The sequence below is a fragment of the Misgurnus anguillicaudatus genome, chromosome 16 (genome assembly GCF_027580225.2).
Source record: "Misgurnus anguillicaudatus chromosome 16, ASM2758022v2, whole genome shotgun sequence".
In the NCBI taxonomy this organism is placed as follows: domain Eukaryota; kingdom Metazoa; phylum Chordata; class Actinopteri; order Cypriniformes; family Cobitidae; genus Misgurnus; species Misgurnus anguillicaudatus.
In genome coordinates this window covers 24,369,509-24,395,791 of record NC_073352.2, presented here as the reverse complement: position 1 = coordinate 24,395,791, position 26,283 = coordinate 24,369,509, and the positions used below count along the sequence as shown (strand labels likewise).

Sequence of the window (26,283 nt, the reverse complement as noted above, 5' to 3'; positions counted from 1 at the left end):
TAAATGAATGGTCCCTCAAGTAAACTAACTGACCTTCTGTGAAAGGTTGGTCATGAACGTTTAAATCATGGCGTTCTTTCCGTCGACCGGCTGCGTTCTTAAGGCGCTCTCGTGCCCCCTCAAAGGCAACCTGCAACCGCCTACGGTGTTCTACGACCCAACTATGGACACTACCTGCCATCGGCTCTGGCACTGTACCAAGCAGAAAATCCACTGGCAATCGAGGCTCTTGTCCAAACATTAAATAATGCGGGGACTCTCCCGTCCCCTGGTGGGGGGTAGTATTATAGCAGAAGAGTACCTGTGAAAGACAAGAGGCCCAATCCCTCTTCCTAGGGCCAGGCAGGGTTCGCAACAAGGTGTATAATGTGCGATTGAACCGCTCGCACTGCCCATTGCCAGCCGGATGGTAGGGGGTCGTACGGGACTTCTTCACCTGATATAATTCACAGAGCTGGCGGATAAGAGCAGACTCAAAGTTGCGGCCCTGGTCTGAGTGGATACGGCCCGGGACCCCAAACTTATAAAACCATTCTTCAACCAGGCCCTGAGCAACTGTCTCAGCTCGCTGGTCCCGAGTAGGCACTGCCATAGCAAATTTGCTAAAAACATCTGTCATGACCAGAACATTTTCGTGCCCAGAATGTGATGGTTCGAGCACAGTGAAATCAATAGCAAGGACCTCGTTGGGCCTTGATGCTAACAAATGGCCCATGTAACCCCGTGCCACTGGTTGATTCTCTTTAGCGAGCTGGCAACGTTCACACTCCCTGCACCAACGTATAATGTCATCGGACATACTTGGCCAATAACATCGCCGTCTAATCAGCTCAGTAGTGCGTTCAACTCCCTGATGGCCATGCTGTTGGTGCAGTTGTGCTAACACCTCATGTTTTAACACACCGGGTAATACTAACTGATAACAATCTTCTCCCCCGTCAGGGCGGAAAATTTGCCGGTACAGTACTCCCTCTTCCTCTACCAAGCGGTCCCACTGCTGCAGTAGGGTAAGAACTGGCTTAGCCAGCCGGCGCCGTTCCTCCGCCACTGGGCGCTTACCCTGCTCCCAAAACTTCAACACAGGACCTATGATGGAGTCAGCCTCCTGCATAACCCGTATGTCAGAAACAGAATGACCAGGCAATGCGCTCATCTCACTTACTGTAGCTTGCACAACACTACTTTCCCTTACGGCCTGCTGCAGTGATTCTGGCACTGAGACACCCGCAGCAATACTCTCAATAAGTTCCCGACTAACTGGGTTCTGGCGGGAAAGGGCATCAGCATTGCCATTACTCCTCCCAGACCTATACCTTACCTCAAAGTCAAAGGCAGCCAGCTCAGCAGCCCAGCGTTGCTCGGTAGCCCCTAGCTTCGCAGTGGTCAAGTGACTCAAGGGATTATTGTCAGTAAACACGATACACTTATGTCCCAACAAATACTCCCTGAATTTTTCAACCATGGCCCACTTAAGAGCTAGAAACTCTAGTTTCATTGAGCTGTAGTTGTTCATGTTACGCTCGGACGGTCTCAGGCTTCTGCTGGCATAGGCTATGGGTCGTATTTTCCCGTCAAACTCTTGGGAGAGCACTGCGCCCAGACCTCCATGGCTGGCATCCACCTCCAAAATGAAGGTTCGGGAAAAATCTGCGTATGCCAGTATAGGTGCAGAGGTTAAACGTCCCTTTAAGGCCTCAAATGCCTCCTCACACTGTGGTGTCCATACTGCAGCTAAACTCTGCCCCTTGCGTTTCCCTGACTTACCCCCAGTGACTTCAGCTACCAGCCTATGTAGAGGAGCTGCCAACTTGGCGAACCCCTCGACAAAGCGCCTATAATAGCTGGCGAACCCAAGAAAAGTCCTTAGCTCTGAGACAGTCATAGGGCAACGCCACTGTGCAACAGCCTCAATTTTCCCTGGGTCAGTTGCTACCCCCTGTGCTGATATGACATGCCCCAAGTACTTTACCTCCTGCTTAAAGAATGCGCACTTCTCCAACTTTGCCTTGAGCCCTTCTTTTTCCAAACGGCCCAAGACCATCTCCAACCTCTCCAAATGCTGAACTATAGAGGAGGAAAACACAACGACATCATCGAGGTATAACAACAGAGACTGACATTGCTGGTCACCGAACAGGCGCTCCATCAGCCTTTGAAATGTGCTTGGCGCATTACAAAGGCCAAAGGGCATCCGGTTGAATTCAAATAGCCCGAACGGTGTACAGAATGCAGTCTTGGACCTATCCTTTTCTGATACAGGAACCTGCAAGTACCCGCTGGCTAAGTCCAAAGTGGAAAACCAGCGGGCACCAGACAGTGAGTCTAGTGACTCCTCAATGCGAGGAAGGGGGAAAGCATCCTTCCTTGTCTTGGCATTTAGGTGACGGTAGTCCACACACATGCGCAGACTACCGTCCTTCTTTTTAACCAAGACAATCGGCGAAGCATATGGACTGCTACTCTCACGAACTATACCTGCTTCCATCAGCTGGTTGATATGGGTTTTTACAACCTCATATTCAGATGGTGGTATTCGCCGGTACCGCTGGCGCACGGGGACATCATCCAACACAGGTATATCATGGGAAATCAGCTGAGTACAGCCTATATCCCCCTCGTGACACGAGAACACCGATTGATACCTTTGTAAAAGGGCTCTAACATCACCCTGTTCTACATCAGACAATGCAGATAAATCAATAGACTCAATCTGGCTGGATAAGGAAAACTCTTCCCCTGCACTATGGGAGTGTACTGTAGCAGATGCTGCCTTAACTTCAACTACCCCCTGAGGCAGATTTACTAAATAGACCTCCCTCAAATTTCCCACTAATGTGGTAGGGCGAAGCACCACATCCACTGTGCCAACATTTACCACTGGCACATAAACAGTACCTCGAATGACCCGCACTAAAGCAGGTGAGGCCAAAAGTCCAGCTGGAAGGCCTGACTCGGGGGGTTCAAACAAAACAACACGGCCGTCATACTGGGCTGAACAAGTTGTGGCTACCCACTTGATAGTACCTCCTGGGATGCGCTGCACCCTACTTCCACGCATCCGCACCCCACCTACCCGCTCAGAGTGGTTGTTAACACCAACGTGCTGACAATACTGAAAAGCTTTCGATACATTTGGGAGTTGCGTGACCACAGGGAGGTCAAAGAGTGCGGTGCCATGTTGGCCGAAAAGCTCCTGGTAACACCGGCTAAGTATATTCATCCCTAACACACCAGGGACATCTACACTCAAACCACCAGGAGGATCCCGCACCACCAGGACACCACACCCAACGACCAACCTGCCGCAAAGTTTGACATCTAATTCCAAATAGCCGAGATACGGGATTGCTAGCCCGTTAGCCGCTCGAAGCTGCAACCACTGACAGCCTTGTAGACGGTCCCGTCCCCAAGGCTCAAAATGTTGCCGGAAACAACTCTCTGTAATTGTGGACACCATGGAACCGGTGTCAACTAAACAAGGTACTGAGACCCCTCCTATAGAGGCAATTAAATGTGGACAAGAGGAGATTAAATGGGAGAGCGGACCCTGTGCGCCCACCTGACGTGAGTCTATTACTTCCCCACCAGAACCGTGACTCTGCGGCCCGGCGGGTGCTAGTTTTCCGACGGCCGTGAGAAACGCAACTGTCCAGTCATACTAGTAGAGGGTCCAGCCTCAGGCGGTGGAGGGCGTGGAGAACCACGTCCCCCATCGCACTCCCGAGCAAAATGGCCTGGACGCTGACACCGTCTACATATGACTGGACCAGAACGTGGCGAACGGTTACGCACATTTGGAGGTTGAAGACGAGCAACAGTTTGAGCGAGCTGATTTAGCTGTTGCTGCTGCTGTCGTAACATCTCTTGCAGCTCACGCATCTCTGACCGCTGCGGAGACTTTTCCCCAGCCGCAGAGGTCCCTCCATGTACCCCATACTGAAGACCGTATGCTAATGGAACGGATTGGCTACGCCCTCTCGCTCCCCCTGGCATCCCCTCGCGTTCCCACCTAATCGCTTCTCCACGGACCTCCAATATCGTAATAGAAGGCTGGCGACGAACCAGCTGCTTAAGTTCACGTCGCAACGCGCTATCGGAGACATGCTCCACGAATTGATCCCGCAATACAGTCTCTGCGTCCGTAATAGCACTGGGTGCTTGAGTCCTAACCCTTTCTAAAAGAGCCATAAGCGCAAGGGAGAATTCTAACAGCGTCTCACCTTCCCGTTGCTTCCTAGAGAAGAAAGCCTCTTGCAAAGCGACATACGACTGTGAACACCCATAAAGATCCTGCAACGCTTTAATAATTTTAACCGGATCTCCACGCTCCGCCTCAGGACGATACCGAATCTCCTCTCGGGCCTCACCTTCTAGGTGATCAAATAAAAAGAACGCCTGTTCAGATGTACCCATATAACGCGCCCTCGTGCATGCCCGTGCCTCCTCGACCCATTCGTCAATGCTTACGCCAGACTTGCCATTAAACTTCGGGCACCGACGCTCCCGAGGCACAAAAACTAATCGCTCTGGTGCATTAGCACCAGATGATTGAGGCATGGCTGGTGGAGCAACAGGCAATGCGGCATCGACATTAGACGGCCCGGCCGATGCATTAGACGGCTCGGCCGGCGCGTGCGCCTGCTGCAATCTGGCATTATCGGCTCTTAATTGCGCTACTAATTCCCGCAGCTCATTTAATTCTTCCTCCATCTCAAGAAAAAGGGAAATGAACTTACCACCACGGAGGAATCGTCACCGATCAGCACCACGCTGCTGTTCTGTTTCCAAAAGGAATGAAAAAAAGTCAACACAAACAACATACAAACAAGCAACTAAAGTCTCTGACCCAATGTTGCGAACCCTGCCGACTACGCCACTATGTGGCATGGTGGGGTCCTTAGCGGGGTGCACCAAATGCACACAAACTCAATTAAACGACTGTTGTAACAGTCAATATGAAATTTATTTCCGACTACGCCACTTTGGGATTTTAACCAAAGAACAAACAGTGCCCCCTAGAGGCACGCACAAGTTCGAATCGCCAGGAGTCAGAGACAGAAGTAAATAGTACAAAAATATTTTTATTGAGTTAATAAAATATTAAAATATTAAAAATATGGCCACTCATTACACATAACACACTTCTTTTGTGGGCAAGGAGCTGGGGCTTACCAACTGGGGCAGTCTCATATGCCAAATTTAAATCACTACAATCAGGTGAACATAGCACACACACACAGACTGGTGTCAGTGAGAAGCACAACACACGGTGAAGGACACACCACCACCACAATAGAGCCACTCGTCTGCACCCAGCGCCCAGATCCTGCCAAAACAAAGAGAGGTATTAAAATAAACAATAATTGCACTGAATGCAAGCGCTGTGTCTGAAATGAGCGCGGCAAGCAGAGAAAGTTTAGAGAAAGATAGTAAAGAAATAACAAAATAATAAACTTAGTGCAGCTCAAAAGACCACATTGCACAAAATAAAGATTCTTACTAGACTAAATTAAGTCGCAAAACATTACACAGCCTCAAGTATGTGTATGGAATAATGCAATGCCCAGTCCCTGAGTCTGCACAAATCAAATAAACAAAACCCAAAACTCTTATAGACAAAAATGTCCTTGACTTCACAACCAAATAATATGAATAATAATGAAAGTAAGAAAAAAAGAAGTTGAATAAACAATTGGATTCAGATCAAATGAGTTAGAACACCAAAACAAATAAAGTTAAATGATTAATGTATCAACCAAAGAAAAGAAAGAGTTAAACATGACAGGGAAACCCTGCTGAAAACAAAATTAGACAAAGAACTTTCAAGCACTCAATACAGAGCCGCTTCAGCCTTGTTTAAGGAGAACGCGCAGTCGCGTTTCAGCACACACACACACACACACACACGAAACAAAACAGTAGAAAACAAAATAATAGAGCCAAAACAGAAACAAAACAGCAGCGCCCGCTGAGGCACAAAGCATGGAATATGCAGCATGAAGCATGCAGCGCAGCGTATGGAGTATGCAGCCCAAAGCAGGAAGTATGCAGCATGAAATATACAGCCTGCAACGCAGCACTTAGTAGTACGCAGCCATTGCCTTCACCTCGCGCCTACAAACACAAAGCAAGATGATGTTACGCTGCTCGTTCTTCTCCCTTAGCTTAATACTCAAGCATCCAGTGATACTCACAATCGAAAACACTGAGAGACGCTGGAGGTTAATCAGTTAGTGATCCCACCCCCAAAAGAGCGCAGCACCAGCTAAGCAGAGACTAAATTACCCTTTAAATATAAAGCAGGCACGTCAGAGCACTAGCGATTTAAATCAAAACATTTTATACACACACGTCATTATACACACGGTACGCTCTCCTTACCGTCTCAATTGTCCACATTTGGTTCCTCACGCAGCAAAATAGACTTTTATAACAGTGGTTAGCAGCCTCGGCGGTCTCTACCAACACGAAAATCAGTATTAGCTCACCAATATAGCTCGTCTTAAAGTGTTTTGAGGCCAAACAATACACTCACCACGGATGTAAACAGTCCACTCAAGCAAACAAGCGGCGGCGCGTTGATGACGTAACGGCCCCCCTCAATGACGCACACCTACGACTGACAGGCTGCACTTTTATACCTTCAGAGTCACTATTCATTGGCTAAACCCTCACATTACAAAAGTAGGAGGGGCACAAACCCATTCTGCCACATTAACATTCAGTTGTTAATAACTTGGTAACCTTCAGAAATGTTTTGCTGATGGTACATGCCACAGTCTTAAAGGAGTCATATGACCCAGCTTCATGTTTTCCTTTATTTTTACAGTGTTAAATGTTGTCTCTGCACACATAAAAGATCTGTTAAGTTGCAAAAATGTAAGTTTCAAATCCAAAGAGATCTTCATTATAAAAGTAAAGCCTCATCCATGCCTACCTAAAACGGCTCATTCAAACACGCCCATGCAGTAAGACCTAATACTGGTTTGAACATTTGAATAACACCGCCCTTATGTACACGCAAAGATAGAGGGTGTAACTTTTAATCACGCTGTAGTATTGTTGCTGCCGCCATGTCAAGTAGACGCTGTGTTTTCCTCTCCGAAAAGCAAACTACTGTGTTTGGCCTTCCAGTAGAGTAAACATTAAGAAACCAGTGGTTAGGTTTTATTTACAACACTGTTTCAGAACAATACAGCTCAAATGTTTAACTATGTGCATCACACATTATATGAAAGGACTACTTTCTTAACACGGGGTAGTTACAAGGCTGGATGTACACAAAGGCTTTGTCTAAAAAGTTGAGCAATTTCAACTTTGCAACTACATTCTGGTTCTGCTGACTGACATCTTGTAAGTAGACGATGTTTTCATATTTAAAAAATTCCTACTAGGCGATTCAAATGCGAGTTTTGAGATGTGACGCGCCCGTGTTTTCATATTTAAAGAATGTCCTACTGACGATTCAAACGTGAATTTTGAGATGTGACGTGCCCGTGTTTTCATATTTAAAGAATGTCCTACTGACGATTCAAACGCGAGTTTTGAGATGTGACGCGCCCGTGTTTTCATATTTAAAGAATTTCCTACTGACGATTCAAACGCGAGTTTTGAGATGTGACGCGCCCGTGTTTTCATATTTAAAGAATTTCCTACTGACGATTCAAACGCGAGTTTTGAGATGTGACGCGCCCGTGTTTTCATATTTAAAGAATTTCCTACTGACAATTCAAACGCGATTTTTGAGATGTGACGCACCCGTGTTTTCATATTTAAATCTCCAGTGTGTACTTTTTTTAGTTAATTCTTAGCAAAAACCCATGTTTTCTTCCAAAAGTATGTGCTCATTCATGTGTAATTACTTCCACCCCACTAATCAAAGTATTCTCGTAAGTGTAGAATCTGCTATTTAAAATACATACGATCGAGTCGCTCTCTGGCTGAATCCATGTTGTGCCTCCATCTTTGAAATACATTCGCCGACGAGGGACATTCCTGAAATTCAAGCTCCGCCTTTCGCGCTTTCAGAGTACACTCAAGCTGGCCGCGAGCTGAAGCCTACGGAGGTTGCATGTGTAGGCGGTATACGTCATCAAGAATTTCATTTCAGAATATTAACAATTATAAAGCTGACATTTATTCTTAGTTAATTGTAAATTGATGTAATATGCTTATGACTTGCGAATGTAATGCTCAGTTAATTTAAATAAACCAGGCTTGATGACGTATGCAGCCCGGATATGCGACCTGCGTTAGACTGAATCCTTCGGCCGCACGCCATGATAAACCTGCGATCTAATGCTTTGAAAGCCTGTTGAAGAACTATTCTCGAGGACATTAAAACAAGTCGCCAAGGAAGCGAAACAGGGATTTTAAACGACAACGCGACAGGAAAAACATCAAGACCAAAGTCAATATTGGAGTTAGTTTTCCAAGATGGGTCTCATTGGACAATGAAGTTGCTAAGTTATCTTCACCACAGGTAATTCAGCATATTCGTTTACATATACAGTTTATGTTGTAAACTTGAAGTTTTATAGTTCCTTGGCTAACTATAGCATGGGTATGCGTAACACTTGTTAGTGTAAACATGCATGTGGTTTAATGTCTTGGAACAGCCACACGCCGTCTCTCCGCCCATTTATGTAATCTGAGGTAACTGTTACTGAGATAAATGTTTTTCATCTTTTCTGACCTCTAACACAAACACACGGTGTACAGCGCTATTTTTAGCCTTTCATTGATAAAAGCGTCTGATCTGCGCGTCTTTCGTTTCATTTTACAAGCGTGTGAAAGTTGAGCGATCTTATTTCACCATTATCAGAGAAAGCTCTTACATATACACGGACATGTAACGTTTACTTAAACATAAGCATTGGACTCTGACATATTAGTTCGCGTCCATTTAAACCCGTCATTACTCTAGCTCATGATTAAATGACAGAGGGACTCGTCCACAGACCATCTCCTCAGTAATCTGAAGAGAAGCGGTCGAAAATGGACAAAAAGAGACGGATTTAAACACCAAGTGTAAACGTAATGTCTCTCTCTCGTCCACTTGTGATCTGATCGACGAAAACACATCTTAATACCAAGTTTAACAGCCCCTGTGATAATTTCCTCGCGTGGATGAAAAAGGAGTGTCTAAGCTACGTTTATGGTTGCTTTTTGTATGTGATTTTAAGCGGATATATACAATCAGACTTTTTCCACGTTAAACATAAATCTGTGTGCTTTGATGGATCACACGCAAATGACATTGCAAATTGTTCATTTTTTTCATTGCTTTTGCTTTGTAGCTACTGGAAGCCATGTTAACCTTGGCATGACACGGCCGGGCCACCGTACGAGTTAAAACGCGTTCCGAATGGGGGGGGGCTAGAAAGTAATATTCAGTTGGTTGTCATATAGACTTTCACCGCTTGATGGGAGTAGATCCTACACAGTGGAGCTTTAAAGAATTTCCTACTGACGATTCAAACGCGAGTTTTGAGATGTGACGCGCCCGTGTTTTCATATTTAAAGAATTTCCTACTGACGATTCAAACGCGATTTTTGAGATGTGATGCGCCCGTGTTTTCATATTTAAAGAATTTCCTACTGACGATTCAAACGCGAGTTTTGAGATGTGACGCGCCCGTGTTTTCATATTTAAAGAATTTCCTGAGGCCAATCACAACGCACTGCATAGCTGACCAGTCGGTTCACATCGCATTTTCTCAGAATGATTAGTTTTGTACAAAATTACCTGATACAGATGAACAGGACTTAGAGGGACCAAAAAATATGGGCACTTTAAAAAATAAAGGTGCTTAAGGTTCTTCACAGTAATGCTATAGAAGAACAATTTTTGACTCCTCTACTAATTATTCCCTTCAAAGGTTTTTAGAAGATCCATTTCTTCCACACCTTTTATTAACTCTTTCCCCGCCATTGACGAGATATCTCGTCAATCAAGAGAAAACGCTTCCCCGCCAATGACGAGAATTTCCGTCTTTCCGCAATACCGCTATTATCCGCAACTTTTTAAAACCGGAAGTATTGGCCTATGGCAAGCTGCTGCATGTCCGTGTCTGTTTTAAGATTGCTCTGAATGGGATCTCTATGAAAAGTCAGTCACAAAAATGGAATTATCTCTGCTTTTTGCTCAAAATGTGGTGTTTTTGCAGAAACCTACCCATATTCAAAAGCTGATTACAAAAGAACTACTCAAGGTAGGATGAAACGTTTTTTTTTTTTTTTTTTTTTGAAAGCAGAGGGTCTGTTCTTTCATTTGGTATATTGTATGTTTATATATTTGAAGAAGAACATTTTCTGGAAGGCATTAAACTTTTGTGAAAATCATGAAAAACGCTGGCGCTGGCTGGCAACTTTTTTTAAAAATGCTGGCGGTGAAAGAGTTAATCCAAGGAACCCTTTTTTTCCACATCAAAAAACCTTGTTTTGAAACAGAAGTTTCTTCAGATGTAATAAGTCCTTGAACCATTCCACCAAAAATGGTTCTTCTTAACCATCATGAAGCACCTTTAATTTTAAGAGTGAACATTAAGGTCATCATCAGGAAGAAAAATCATAGACGAGATCTCTTCAATATCTCTTCAATATCTATTTATTTCTTCACAAAAATGGTTAAGAAGAACCATTTTTGGCTGAATGGTTCAAGGACTTGTAACATCTGAAGAAACCTTCTGTTTGGCATTTCTCAAATGTTTCCCCAGAAAGAAAATTCACAAATGTCTCCATTAGAGTTTAGATATGCCTTAAATTAAAAGTCAGTATTATTTAAGACTTCAATATAAAAATAAACATAGTTAGATCAAAAAGAAAAAATTTCTGGGTTAATTTAACCCACCGACAGGCTTTGTCCCTTTTTGGCCCCTTTTTTAGGGGGTCAAAAAGGGACAAACCTTGGTATACAAATTACAGTATACAACTGTTAAAATGCAAGCAAAAAGTACAAGAGTATAAACACTTGTATAATTTGTATCTATTTTTATTTCTTTTAAGCAATTTTAGGAGAAACTTCTAAGGCTAAGTTCATATTCAGATGAAAAACAACTGAAAACCTCAAATCTCCTGAGATATGATAAAGTAACCTCTTAAATCCCCCTGAGGTGGGTTTTCTACTCAAGGCAAAAAGGATTGATTGTAATAACTTTTATTCACTTGCACTGCAGTTGCATCGGATAAAAGTGTCAGGATTAAAGAGTCTGCCAAATGCAAAAAATTTTAATATAACCTCACCCAAACCCTTTTGCTTTTTGTAGATTTTTGTCTCATGGAGACTATTGACTGGAATATTAATTTCTAGAGTGTACTGTCATTGAGGGGTCCAACACACACACACACACACACACACAAACATTCACATACTATCCAAAACACAAAATTACAGCAAATTTTCATTTTAACTTTTAATTGGTCTCTTGATGTGTATTTAGGCCCATAAGACCCCCTGATTTCACACAAGGACACAAATCGCTACGGCAATTGAGTAAGTGGGACGCAGGAAACAGAGCGGCCCTGGGGAAGGAGAGAACGGATGGGAGGAGACTATGCAGTGAAAAGGAGGGCATCCTAAAAGCTACTTGAGATGAGAAAAAGAAATTAAATATATCAGGATGTGATGCAAATGAAGTCCAAAGTAACACACTCTCCTCTTTGTCAGCATTCTCTCTTCCTCTTGTTTTTTTACAGTACACCAATGAGTCGTAGCATATAGGACTTGTTGAATGTTGCAGTGTTTGTAATAATAAAAGTGTATTTCCAGCAGGTTGCATCAGTATTTAACATACAATATACTACTTCTAGGTGGTCTAGGAGGTCAAAAAGCACTGACTCGAAAACCCTGACATATACTATTCACTGTTAATACTGCTTCACTGAAAAATTGATTTTGTATAGCTTATGCTAGATGTGACAAGTAGCCTCCACACAAACTCATTTTCTGTCAATACTGCCCTGCACTGTATTACTTGATTAAAACCCAAAAACTTGATGTACTACTATTTGCATGTCTGATAAGTGATAAGTAGACTGAAATATGTGGTTTAAAAATTGCATTGAGATTGCAATTGCAACAGATTAAGTCTGTAAAGTGTAGGAGATCAAAATGAGGATAGTAACAGTGATGAACAGACATTGAAGCATATTACAGCCAAGAATGTTTCCTGCATGAAAATGGTTCCAAAATCATCATAGGTGGAAAAGTTGAACCCCTATATAAAGGAATAATGGTACATTCTCTGACAGCATCATCCGTGTCTCTATATTAGCATAAGCTATATTAAATATAACCTTCATGGATGCAGTTTCATGAGGCACATGTGTATGTGGCCTCACTGCGTAATTACTCTCATTTCAGGTTTAATGCCTGGTGCTTGTTGACAGTGCCCGCGCACACAGATGGCATCATCAGAAAATAAAGATCAAAGACTACTCAAATCCCATTCGTTCCACTCCGAATGGGATCCGCATGCTTGGAGAGAGAGGGAAAGAGAGAGACAGTTTTGGTTACATGCCGAATCTGAAAAACAGAATTCTGGATCAGGAAGTCCCAGATGGTGGTGGCTGATATGTGCGCCACCACTTCCGAAAAGAGGGCAGAGGGAGTATACAGGGAACTTGGTCTGGGAAAAAAAAATGTTTTTGCTCAAAGGTAGTTTCTTTACACCTCAATATGTTTTTGTAACTCAATACAGGTGTTCTGGTGGCTCAGTTGGTAAAGCATTACAAAGGTGATGGGTTTGATCCTAGTGAACACACATACTGAGAAAGAAATGTATAAATTAAATGCAATGTAAGGATAAAAGCAACTAAAAAATGCATAAATGTAAATGTACCAATTATCAACACTGTCTCATTTTGCACAATCCTGCACAATATTGTAGTATAATTGTATTGATATATTTAGCGAGATGAACAAAAAAGATTACAAAGCTAAACACTGAATATTCATGCATTATGTACTCACAGTCACAGCTTTTTCTGTGTAGCAAAGCATATTACATATTTTATTTTGTCATTTCATTAGTGGAAACTGGAAAGTGGCAAGCGCTTGTGCACATTACAAGCACTTGTGCCTCCTTTCTCTACATTTATTTTTCTTTAATATCTAGATGATATTATAGAGATCTCATTGGTGATACTGGGTCTCTCATTCTCTTTAACCTTATCTTACTTCTTTTTAATTTACCCACCTTCAGATTTTCTCTCTCTCCCCCTCTGTCCATTTAAATCGACCCTTCCATGTCGTTTTTATTGCCTCTTACATTTTATCCAACTTTAATACTTGTTCAAATTGTTTCTTCCTTTACTGACCAGATATATTTGTCTTATTTCCATGACTTGGCGTCAAATGAACAATTGTCACAAGGAACACAAATCTGTTGAATTTCCACCCCAGCGCTGTGCTTTCTGTTTTGTGCACACGTTTGAGTGAAGGCATCACCAGCATACCGTTCATTAGAGACAGATTTATATTGCTCTGAGCCCGATACAGTGTGGAGCTTCAGGAGAGGTGAGCATAAAGTAATTGTTTCATATAAAATGAGCAGGCGGCTGGTGAGCAGAGACACACATCACCTGCGTTGTCAGATATGGATGTCGTCTGCGCCACCGATTTGAATCCGCGGCATATCTTGTTTACAAGCCATCAAGGGCACCGCTAGCGAAAGCCAGGGCACAAACAAGTGCATCTCATGTCAACTTGAGTGTCACTCTTGCTGCATCTATACTAATCACAGGCATCCTGTACTTTTCTTTACACACATACAAAAAACAGCTGTTTTGGATGGCTTGTCGCGTATGTGTTAACAACTTGTGTGTGTGTGTGTGTGTGTGAGAACTGGTTGGGAAACCATAAGGATTTTTAATTATTCTGCTTCCATTTAACGGTTTTGTCTTTATATAGGAATCTTCCAGTCAGGTGACCCCTAGCTACGTGTCAGCCATTTTGACGGAATACATCCTCAGCTACTACATGGCAATCAATGGATCTAGGTGGGTGATAAATAATATAATTATAATATATATTATTAGTATATTACTGTGCTATAATTATTTTATAATTAGCCTAAATATTGCAATACTTTGTGCTACTGTATTGATATAATTGCGCACGCAAAATTTGGAACATAACAGAATACATTTCCCCCCCACCAATATCTATCATTAGCACAGCGGATGTCACTCTTCACGTCATGTCATCACACTTATTATGGTTGTTATTGTTTTAAGCCCTCAACTGAGCCTTCAAGGCACTCCCCGCCCCCGAGCGTTTCAGCCAAACACAGCACTGGCGCTAGATATCGAGCCTTCCGTCAACCTCCGGCAGTTCGAGCCCACCGCCGGCCAGGCGAGCAGCGCAGACATGGCAAGATAGGAATGTGACTGTATTTGAATTCAGCTCGAAATGTTTCATTTAGTTACGTGTTTCCGGGTTTTCACGTGTCTGTGGCACGACTTTCTTTTTCGTGCCAGTTTCACGTATTGGTTACTAATTTTTTTTCCTATTTTCAAACCATTGTCGCTTGGGATTGGGGTTAGATTTGTGGTTTGGGATGTCATTTTAAGCATTGGTTTAAATGTTTATTCGTTTATTCGTTTATTCGATTTTTGTTTTCGCTTGGGGTTAGGCTTAGAGTTGGGTTTGGGTTAGGATGTCATTTTATGTAACAGAAAGTCATTGTAACCCCAATCCCAAGCGACAATGATAAGAAAATAGGAAAAACAATTGAGAAACCAATACATGAAACTGGCATGAAAAAGAAAGTCGTGCAACAGTCACGTGAAAACGCGAAAACACGTAACTTAAACGCTCAAAACATTTCTAGCTGAATTCAAATACAGTCACATTACTATCTTACCATATCTGCGCTACTCACCTGACCAACGGTGAGCTCGAACTGCCAGAAGCTGGTGGAAGGCTCGATATCTAGTGCCAGTGCTGTGATTGGCTGAAACGCTCGGGGCGGGGAGTGCCTTCCAGGCAATGCTGCTTTGAAGGCTCCATTGAGGGCTTAAAACATCAACAAGTACTTATTTGCATTACAAAAAGATGGACGACGCCTGTTCACTATCTTCCATTGGTAAAAAGTGAAGCCACCAGTGTCCCGATGCGGCGCTGACATCCTGGGTCTTGATTCTGCGCAGTAGCGATTTCGGGACAAGTCCTGAGCATTAGTGAGCAGGAAGTAAAGCCGCAAAATCAAGACCCCGCCCTCGCTCTTGCAGAATGCGCATATCACACGATATCACAGCTGTCAATCATGATGTGATACCACCATTAAATAAATAACTAAACACAAACTTATTTTAAAAACAAACATTTGAATTTACATCAGCGTGATAAAAACTACAGTAAATGACAGAAACCAGCTTCGGAAAAAAGATAATTGAAGTGTAATTAAATTTTTTAGTTGGTCTCAAGTCCCATTGAATAACATGGGGAGGCGGGGTTTATGACCTATACTGGGACCAGTCACTGGGGGGCGATCGAGACATTTTGGCGTCACTTTTTCGGGATTGTGCGGCACGCTTGTGTCCGGCTAAGACAAGCTTATGTTGAATGCTTGGTACTGCACACAAACATTGCGGATTTCTATGGCAACAGTGAATTTATAAAATTTGATCCCGAACTCAGAGAAATCATTCATTAGCCTTCGAGGGGACAGCATACCTGATCCAAAATTAAGACTGCAAAGCCAAGTGTGTTGAGTTGGAAGCCAAACATGGCCATCAGTGTTTTGCCTGTTCATTGCCGCCAACCACTTGTTTCTCAGTTTTGTTTCTTTTGGGATACGGTATAAAGATGTTCCTTTTGTATGATCACGTATCTGATCGCATTCAACTGCACAGCATCGCTCGGCATGATGAGAATCTTTCGCGATGAGCTGTAGTATCACCAGCGGTTTAGCATTTTATATTCCGTCAAAATGGCTGCTCCAAATGGCATAAAGTCACATGGGACGTCTCTACATTTAATGAAGCAAATTACAAACTGTTTTGTTTTGTTTTGTTTTGTTTTGTTTTGTTTTGTTTTGTTTTGTTTTGTTTTGTTTTGTTTTGTTTTGTTTTGTTTTGTTTTGTGTATAACAAAACTGTTTTTAATGTGTTTCAATAATACCACATTGTCATCTGAGTCTTTAATTACACTTACAATATTTAGGTCTCTTGAGTTATAAATCATTTCATTCTGGTATTTATTTTTATTATTATTTTTAATGGAACCGGCTCACAATTCCCAAAGCCAAAATTATATGCAGAACGTGTAATACACAGCATCAGACACAAACCAAGTAATTAATTTTCTGAAGAATGTTGACAAAAAGGTTTGGGAGAAGAAGAATAAAAAAGAGGGGGAGAGAAAGAGAGAGAGAAAAAAATAACACAGTATTATAATTGGTGGTTTTGTTTGTGCATTAATAAAGGGCTGGGGAAATGAATGTTATACATTATTTCCTTTTGAGCCAAAAGACATATCTGAGGAGGAAATGAGATGGATGGAGTGTGAAATCCACAATGTGGTGCGACTTGCCTGATGCAAATGAAATGTCAACACACAGAGAAGGTAGTTAATGAGATTTCCAATGCATAATTTCCACATTGCAGCCAAAGTGTGAAAACGCAGAATAAACCACGTCATTAAAAATAAAATGGCATAAAAAAGAGACAGTAGCATCCATTCTTCTTTTGGTTCCTTTTTATAAGTCTCAATCTTCTCTCTTTAACCTTAAAGCACAGCCTCACAATCCATCTGAAGGTGAAACAGAAAAAATACCTTTTGCCTTTTTTGCCTTTGCCTTCTCTGAGAGATAAAACACGTTAAATATCACACCATCATTCAAAGCATGGCAGGGTATAAAAGCCCAGCATATACAAGTGCCTGCTGTTTATGTTGTTTCAGAATGAAGGATTGTTCAATGGGATACCCTCCATTCAAAGGATTTAAAATCTGCCATCCTGCTATGGAAAGCCACTCAAGCGCTTACCACTGACCCATATTTTAATTATTCATGCTGATTGGCATCCATTTGCACTGAGAAAGGCAATTTAATGTAACATCTTTATCTGCAGGCAACCATGTTGTCTGATTTTTAAGCCTGGCCAGTATAAATCACCGTAATGAGCTGCGCCAATTGACAAGGGATTTCATTTTTAATAATATACAGGTATGGTATACTTGCAGGTGACAAACATGTTTAAACAGCATGAAGACTAAAAATAAACACCTGGGGTATACTGAACACCCTCCATGCTTTAAAACAAATTAACCTAATTAACAGATTAGTACTAACATGTATTATAGCAGATGTAGGATTAAATAATATGTGTGTTTGTTTTTACATAATGTTATTTTACTAGGCCTATATATTGATTGTTATTTATTGTTATTTATTATAATTTTTGTCATTTTTTTCTGAACTACTTGCTACTTCAATATTTCAGTTTTAAACTTTGGGTACTTATAAGCTTTCAGAAATAAATAGTACAAAACACATCACCGAAACTGTACACTGTAAAAAAAAATGCAGCATGAAGTTAAGACAAGTTGGTTTTGCAAGTCATTTCAACCTACTTTTTAAGTTTTGACTTAATAAGTTGACATAATTTATAAAAAGATGTTGAATTTGTTTAACTTAATTTGTTAAGTTAAAGTTACATAGAATATATATGTTGATTTTACATTATTCTTTTACAGTGCCCTTCAAAGACAGACCCGTCATGTCAACTTACTATTATTTATCTTGACAAGAGATGAGTTGCTATAACTTATAAAATACTGTATAGTTGAAAAAAGTCTTTGCTTTTTTAAATTTTTTGTTGAATCAACTCAGATTTACAAGACATGTCAACTTACTATTATTTATTTTGACAAGAGATGAGTTGCTATAACTTATGAGTTATGAAGTTGACTTTTTCAACTATACAGTATTTTATAAGTTATAACAACCCATCTTTAGTCAAGATAAATAATAGTAATAAATAATAAATAATTAACAAACAAATAAATCAATAATAATAATACAATAAACAGCTTTTGTGCCATTTATTTCTAAAAATGCATAATAGCATATTGACTAAATTTATGGGTAAAAATGAAGATGAATTTTACCCATGACTAATGAATAGACACAATGAATAAATGTATCAAAGACTTCCACAAGCATCTTTTTTATATCAACAGTGAGCACACAGGTAATAAAGTTTAGTTATATAAAATGCAATATAAAATGAGTAAAAATATTTTTTTCTCTTAAATAGAAAGTAATAAAAGTGAACTTAGAGAGAGATGTGCAAGTACCTCGCGGGACTGTTTCGTTTATGTCCTGGGGTTGTGCAATCTGTTTGTCTGTTTAATATATCAATTAAAAAGCAGCGTTTTTCTGGCCAGCAGCAATTCACCAAATTTGCATACATAACACGAGCCCTGCGGCGATTCCAGGCACACCAGCGTGAGTATAAGACCTTTTAAAGCGATCCGACCGGATTCAACACTGCACCATTAATTATTCAGTCGTACAAAGTAAGGCCGTTTACCTTTGTATCTGTCCTTAATACCACACCAATATTTGTGAAGCTTGGAAGTAAGCGTATGTGTTTGCGAGCGGGAGAGGACAGGAATGCATTATTAATCGTAAAGGTGTCACGCAGTAAGTACTGTCACTAACTTGCAGAAAGACATTTTGTGAATGATTTCTATCGACTGTTTTGAATGACAGCTGCTTTTCGCCCCCATGTTTGCTTCTGTCTGGATCTTGGGCAGTTGTGAGAGCCTGCGGGTCTGTCTTTGAAGGACACTGATGACCACTGACACACGGAGAGGAAGAGCCAAAGAGATTGAGAGTGTTTGAGCTACAAACTACGACTTCCCTATGGACTCCAAGAAAGTATATTAGCTACAACATAGACTCTCAGGAATGTGTGTGTGCATGAAGGTGACATTAACTAGCCATCTCTCTCGGCCAGAGTTATAAAACTGACCGGTTTCCTGATCAATCATTTCATCGCATAATATCAGGTGCAAGCAATAGTTTAAGTGAGACCTGCTGGATATCAAGTAGCTGTTTCTTAATCTCTCTTATACTTGAGATTTCACACTGAGAAAACTTTGCAAGCAGGCCTGCTGGGCGCTATTGTCACCACATATTACCTTTCTGCTAGCTTGAGGACATCCAGACATTGCTGTGTGTGTCTTTGTGTGTATGTGGGCGGTGAAATGTTTCCTACCTGCAGCTGACAGTGTTTTACTGTCTCACATGAACATCGCAAGCCTATGCAACAAAAGTTGAACCCGAGCAAGGTTGCAGCGTTGGGGGGTGGGTGTCCTAGTTTCTAATAAGACACGCGGTTTTTCATCCCAAAGAATCTGAGAAATACTCTCCTTTGGGAAAACAGCATCCCCAAGGTGATGAAACAATGTGGTCCCCTGTGAGATCTGCACATGCACACAAACTCCTAGACCCCTGATTCTGGTGTGTGACGACTGGCGGTTAGAAAAGTCTGCATGTTCATGAAGATAAATGAAGAGTTGGCTTGTCAATCACAGAGACAACTTTAAATGTTGGAATCCCTCCCATTGGACTATGGACAGGATCTCAGTAAACGAATAACCACAACAGATTGCTGCGTTTTAAATCTTGCGTCTGTTCTCATTTAAAAGTATCTATGTAGTCCAGGGTTGGGTCTACGTAACTTTTCTAATCACAACTTTCAATTATGCGTAGGTTGCTGTAGTTTAAATGGTAACACTTTAGAATACTGATCCATTGTTAATGAATAACTACACAGTAACAAATGAATAATGCAATATTAACAATGTAGTAGCTACTGTTAACTAACAAGAAACTCTGATGAACTAACTAGTAAGTAATAGCACACAGATGAACATGGTAGTTCACTATTAACTAATCAATAACTACATTTTTTTCATACTTCCCAGAGAACTAATGAGAAGTTTCATAATTCATGCTAAATTAAACAATAACTAGTATAGGACAAATGATACATTAACACGTTTACTGTAAACTGAAACACAATACACTATGTATGTATTATTGTTTACATTATCAATAGGTAATAGCAGACTTGTTCTCATTAAATCACTCATTGAGAGACTGCTGGAACATACAGTATCAACCATCCAAATGCCATACAGTGATTTTATTATTTAACCTACCTGTAAAAAAAATATGTTTTTATGTATGGCTCCCATCTTACATGTGAATAGCCTGTAAATGGTTAGAAGACTCTACCCTTTATGATTAGCTTTCCAATAACTACTATATGAATAACGGTAACCCACTAGTAATGACTCAAGTGTTACTACATCCTTACAAAGGAATTACTAATTTTTTGGATCAGTATTCTAAAGTGAAGATCATGGTAACCTGCTAGTAATGACTCAAGTGTTACTACATCCTTACAAAGGAATTATCTGAACACCTATTTAAAAGTTCACCATAAACCTCAAAAGCTTAAAATGACTCCAGAGTTTTATTGTATCTATCATCATAACTAGGAAAAAAATACAGATTTCAACAATATGCATGTAATAAGCAACAGTTAAAGTTGCTGTGTTTATTGTTACTGAGCCATATTTTTAAACAAAAAGTATGGAACAAAAAATTTAGTGACTTTTGTATTGCCATTGGGCTAGAACATGTATGGACTGGTAAAGGAACACATGCACAGGTTCTAAAAGTTATATTTGTCCTTCACAAAAGTCAATCAGTGGTGCTTCACAGTGGCTCCTGTCTGCATAATTCTCTGCACCACTCTGCAAAATCATACAGTTTCTCTTTGGAAGTTGACAAGCTTTAATTACATTTTGTATACCTTTTAATGTCTTTTATAAGACGACCTAGAGGACCATCTTTATGCTGGTAACCCAGCCAGTAAGTCCACTCAATAAAAGCCAAATGTTCTTTTAGAAGATTCTCTGTCCTATTTCCTCTCAGTCGCCAAATTTGGCTTTTGTAGGTTAACCAAGCTCTTTCAATATTTTGTGTATGTCCTCCATGGTTTGGATCAACAAACCATCTGCTGTGGTTTACTGAATAGTGAGTATAACCTAGAGTTGATAGAGCTCTGTAGGATCGCCACTCATCACTTAAAATGGTTGACCCTTGGCGAACATGTCTTCTAATGATGGGAAGCAGGTGATTTCTGGAGCGCCGTTCCACAAGCCGCAACACTGGCCTTCTTCTTTGACCCTTTATACCCAGCATGCCAAATACCCACTTCTTTCTCTTCCATGTCTGTCCAGCTCTTCCTTGTCCATACTACAATTACAAAAACAATTTCAATAACTTGGCTTCCAATCACCCCATCCTATTATTACTGTATAGATATTGCTTGAACAACTTGTTTCTTGAATATACATTGTTTTTTTTACCAATGTGGTACTGACTTTAGTACTGAGTACTTTTTGTGGTATTGGTACTGACTACTAGATTTTTGGTACTGTGACATCCCTATAATTTAGTGTCTTGCGAGTATTTTGTGAAGGTAAGCATCTATCTATTTTGACATGATGCATTATGCTTTCTCAAGCCAACATAAAAACTAGTTTAAAGGAATGATTAGTTCATGAACCAAACCTCACCTTACTGAAGTGCTATTTAGGTTACGATGGCTTCGAGAAATGACTAGATTATATGTTAAAATTTGAATACATACAAAGATATTTAAAATCCATATGTGGTAAAAATCAGGTTTTTATTGTTGTAATATGACTATGTGGTGTTTTTAATATGCTTAAAGACAAACCGTGGGCAAATATATCATTTTATACCATTACTAAGTATTTTCTCCATAAAATTGGAGACACTTTTATTCCCGCGGTTTGAAATCACCATGGTTTCTTACGTCATAAACAGGTAACCAATCACATCAACACCAGTAGTTCGAGGATCAGTAGTACAAGACATAGACATTATGTATGTATTGATGCTGCATAGACTTGGCGCTGAATCATTTGCAGCACTGCTGCTTCAGCTCTGCTTTGGTGATGCTCACGTGGACGTGTTAATGCTCTAACCCATTAACATCAGCGTTAAAAGATTAGTGCTGCAAACAAACAGTTCAAGTATGCATTGTGTAAAACCTGATTTAGCAGTTATGTGTCTACATATATGTGTAGCATCTATTTACATATATATCTATGGTATGAGGTGGTGCTAAAGAGTGGCTGCAGGATTAATTTACATATTTATATCTTGGGTCTGAGCTGTGCGACTAAGTAGGGGTGAACTAATTTGCATAATCATAGATGTGTGTATACTAAATGAGGCAAAGGTGTAGACTTACATTCAAGCTGTTTTAAACAAAGAAATTACTGTGACAGGTAAAACTTTTACATATGCTATTACGATTATCAAAAAAGAGTTTTAAGTGATAAAATTATCGACTTCAGGGGGACTTTAAGTTGTTCTACCCTACTTGTTTTCACTTCAAAGCAGCACTTTAAAAAAGATATCCCACCTTCCTTTTATGGCGGAAGTTGCTTTCATCTATCACAATAAATTCCCTTCTTCCACCCATGCGCTGTCCTGTCTTCCTTTTGAACATCTTCAGGGCTTTCCTGCAGACTAATCTCAGTTTGTGGGTCATTTTAGTAAGGGTGGAGGAGCTTCCAGCAATGCCATCCTGGACCATGTCGACTTGGCGCAAACGTAATCCTTGACAGAATCTGTTAGCAATAGTGAAATATTTGTATATGAAAAATTACAAGTAATGGTAAATATTAAAATTTAAAAAAGTTATTTAACATTTTATTACACCTACCTGTACATAAAAGTCATCCATTTTTGTAAGCTTGTCTTAGACTTTTCAAAGATTGATCCTGACCTGCATGATTTTGTCACTTTTTCAGTGTGTGCTCTTCGTTGACATATCCTTAAAATACAAAACAAAAGTACAGTAACACCTAGAATTTTAATTTGATTTAACCTACCAATCTGACAAAAAGAAAAAAGTGTCTTCAGTAATTTACCATTGGTATCCATCTTTGTTATGTGCCTTCCTCAATTTCATATGTTTTTTACATATTCTGCATTTATATGTAGAACACATTAGCTTTTTTTTTGAAGCCATTTAGTTAACGTTCTGTTTCCTTTTACATCCTTGTGTTCACAGAGCGATAAAATCTTTCTTGAAAGTCCCATTGTTGGACGGTAGCTACTTCTGCCTATAAGGACGTACGAACCGGAAGAGATGCCAAACCGCCGCCTTTTCCCACGTTTTGCAACTCGTACGTCATCTATAATATAATATAATGTACACGTTTTGGATATATTTTCTTAAAACAGCAATTTCATGTAGTATTTAGATAAAAAACAGAGTAGAGAAAATATTTAGTAACTAAAATTTTACCGGATGTAACTATAGGTTAGGTCGGTTGATTTGGTTAATCACACTTCATATACACTTTGGCTTTTCTGAAGTAAATTTGCAAATTCACAATCTGTGTGTAACATTCAAGAGGTTTTCATGGCAACCAGATACAGTACACATCAGAATTACTTGCGTTACTTCGATTTTTGATGTGCTAGCAATACACACGTTGTAAATAATGCACTATAACCTATACGTGTTTGTCAGAAGAACTTCACAGTAGACTTTTATTAAGCAAATCATGGAGTGATTAACTTAACTTACCCACCCACTGCTTTAAAACAGAGCTGATTCTGTTTAAACACACGTAAATTACACAAACATTTAATATTTAGTATATTTTACTGAAAATGGCTGATTACGCTGTTTATATTCTAAAATCTATATTTAAGTTTTGATGTAGTAATCAACACTTGGATGTAAATAGAACACTTCCTGACGTACAACAGCGTCTCCTACAGATCACCTTTATGAGATTGTCCGGGTCCACAGTCATCAACCAGGGCATCAGCATTGGCACTTTCATCGGACAAATCTGTTAAATTAAATTCCAGATTTATCTGCAGTTGTTGTATGTTTTTAATAAAACGCAGAATGTCCGCTCACGCCACACTACAGTCAAGCATTCCATATACGCTATATATAAAGTTTGGTTCCAAAACGAGATAACTCCTTTGTAATTAATTATTAATAATAAATATGTTTATTATTATGTTATCGTTTTTTTATTGTGTTTTATTGTGCTGTTTAGTTGTTGTTTTTTTTAGTTATGAAGGATTACATCAAAACAACTGCAGTTTGATTGATATTAACTGGAATGCACAATCAAAAAACGAGATTTTTGAAAAATGTAAAAAAAAAACTATTCATGTTATCCGCCGAAATGCAGATTCGTCACGCCACAATTTCTTACGCAAATGAAAGGGGAGGAGTAGTTAGGAAGTTTGATTTTATTTATGAATGTATTTATATGAATGTATATAAAACTATTTAAAATTAAAATGCAGCATTATATTTCACACGCACACTCACGTTTTATTTAAAAAGTATAAATACAATTTTAATATATAATAAAATATTTTAGTCGGGTAAAGTTAACTTACCCCTCCCCCCACACTTCATGGTATTAATTTCTAGTTTACTTTTTTCATTTGGAAACGATAAATAAAAATACAATTAGTTTTGATTTGAAAACGGAAATGAAACTGACCCCGGTCCCCCCTCCCCCCAAAAGATACGTCCATGCTAAAACTCTTTCAGCAAAATAATACAGATGGATTTGACATTTAAAAAAAATAAAGGAAAATCTAACAACATAATTAAAATGTTAAATGACTTAAGATTGACTGGTGTAATGCCGTTGGTTAATGTTATAACATATTGGGACAACGTAACTGAAGGGGAGGAATCATTTAGAGCGGTAGAGTTCATCTGCGCGGACGGAAGTTGCTTTCACAAGACGTTGGATCAACGGCGATCTGATTCTGAATCGGCAGAAGGTTTAGCGGAGGATATGGCTGATCGAAGGATTCCGCGTAGAAGGGTACGACCCAATCGCCTAGTGGAGGACAATGATGGTGATGATGCTGGTAAGTTAACTATTTTAAGTTCTAGACATGTTATCATGCGATTAGCTGCATATTTATGAAGTAACGTTAGGCCTATCATTAGCATATGCATATTGAAAAAGCAACATCGGTCAATTAGTGACTGGCGAGGCAAATGTATGTTTACAAAACTGGGTAAATATTTAATTACAAATAAAATATTTATTTATTTATTTATTCGTTATTTATGTAATGACGATAATCAAAAGTTTGATGTCAGTGAACATCCATTAACGCGCAACACATGACGTATCTCAATAACCTTAGCCAATTTCGAGAGTTATGCTTATTGCTTTATCATTTTAAAAACCAGGAGTATGAACTCTTCCTAAGAGCTAACTTATATAAGGGGCTATATTTTGTGGATGTTGTGCAGGTGAATCACTGCAGACAACAGATGATCATTACAGTAACGTTTCCTGAACGAAATTGTTTGGTGGTTCAGTATCAGTATTTACAGTCTTTTTGTCTTATTGGTTGTTTTCTTTATATTTTATCAGGAGCATCAGCGGGAGCAACAGCACCAGCAACAGCACCAACTCAACAGGTGTCCCTACAAAAAATGAAGGAAGAAAATGGTTTTTTAAAAGCTAAAATTAAATTCCTTGAGGACAAATGCAAGGAAATCGAAACAGAGAGAGATTTCCTGCGTAGCAGTCTGACCAATGGTAAAGTGCTCTATTAAAAGCAACTATACCCGAAAACCAGTTAGACGTAATACTTGGAAATGTTTAGTACTGTAGTATCTTATGGGAGATTGCTTGATATTTATCAGTGTTAATTTGTTTTGAATATGTGTCTGTTAATAAATGCCACAGTACAGTATATGGTCATAGCACTTTCAACCTTCAACACTAAGAATAGCTTTCGACATATCAAGCATGATATCTTCAACTCACAAGGGATCATATGCAAATATTTGTAAAAATGTGATATTATTTAACTTTACTGTGGAAATTGTACATAGTCCACATTATAACATATCCTGGCGTAAAAGGGTACTGTGTATTTACTGTAGTCTGAGGCCTATCTGTTGTTGTTGTTGTTGTTGTTGTTTAAGTCTTGTGGTGTAGGTTAACAAAAGTAGCAGAATCAACATTTAACAATGATATCAGACTGGAAGCTGGTAAATATGGAAGAAATTAAATGTAATTTAATTATTATTTGTTTATATTCCTTATCAGCCTTGTCAGCAAAGGAAGACATGATGGGAGCTTCCAGCAAATCCAAATTTGATGATGCTGTGTTACAGTCTTCCAGTACGGAACATGACCTTCAT

At 39.8% G+C, this 26,283-nt stretch overlaps 1 long non-coding RNA gene across 1 annotated transcript; it reads right to left on the bottom strand.

Annotated features, from left to right (window-relative positions):
- Positions 1-20,695: 20,695 nt before the first annotated feature.
- Positions 20,696-23,922, bottom strand: LOC141350126 (uncharacterized). Its single transcript, XR_012358115.1, has 3 exons — positions 22,789-23,922; positions 22,486-22,693; positions 20,696-21,284 (listed from the first exon to the last, which is right to left on the bottom strand). It is a non-coding gene; the product is annotated as an uncharacterized lncRNA (long non-coding RNA).
- Positions 23,923-26,283: the final 2,361 nt, after the last annotated feature.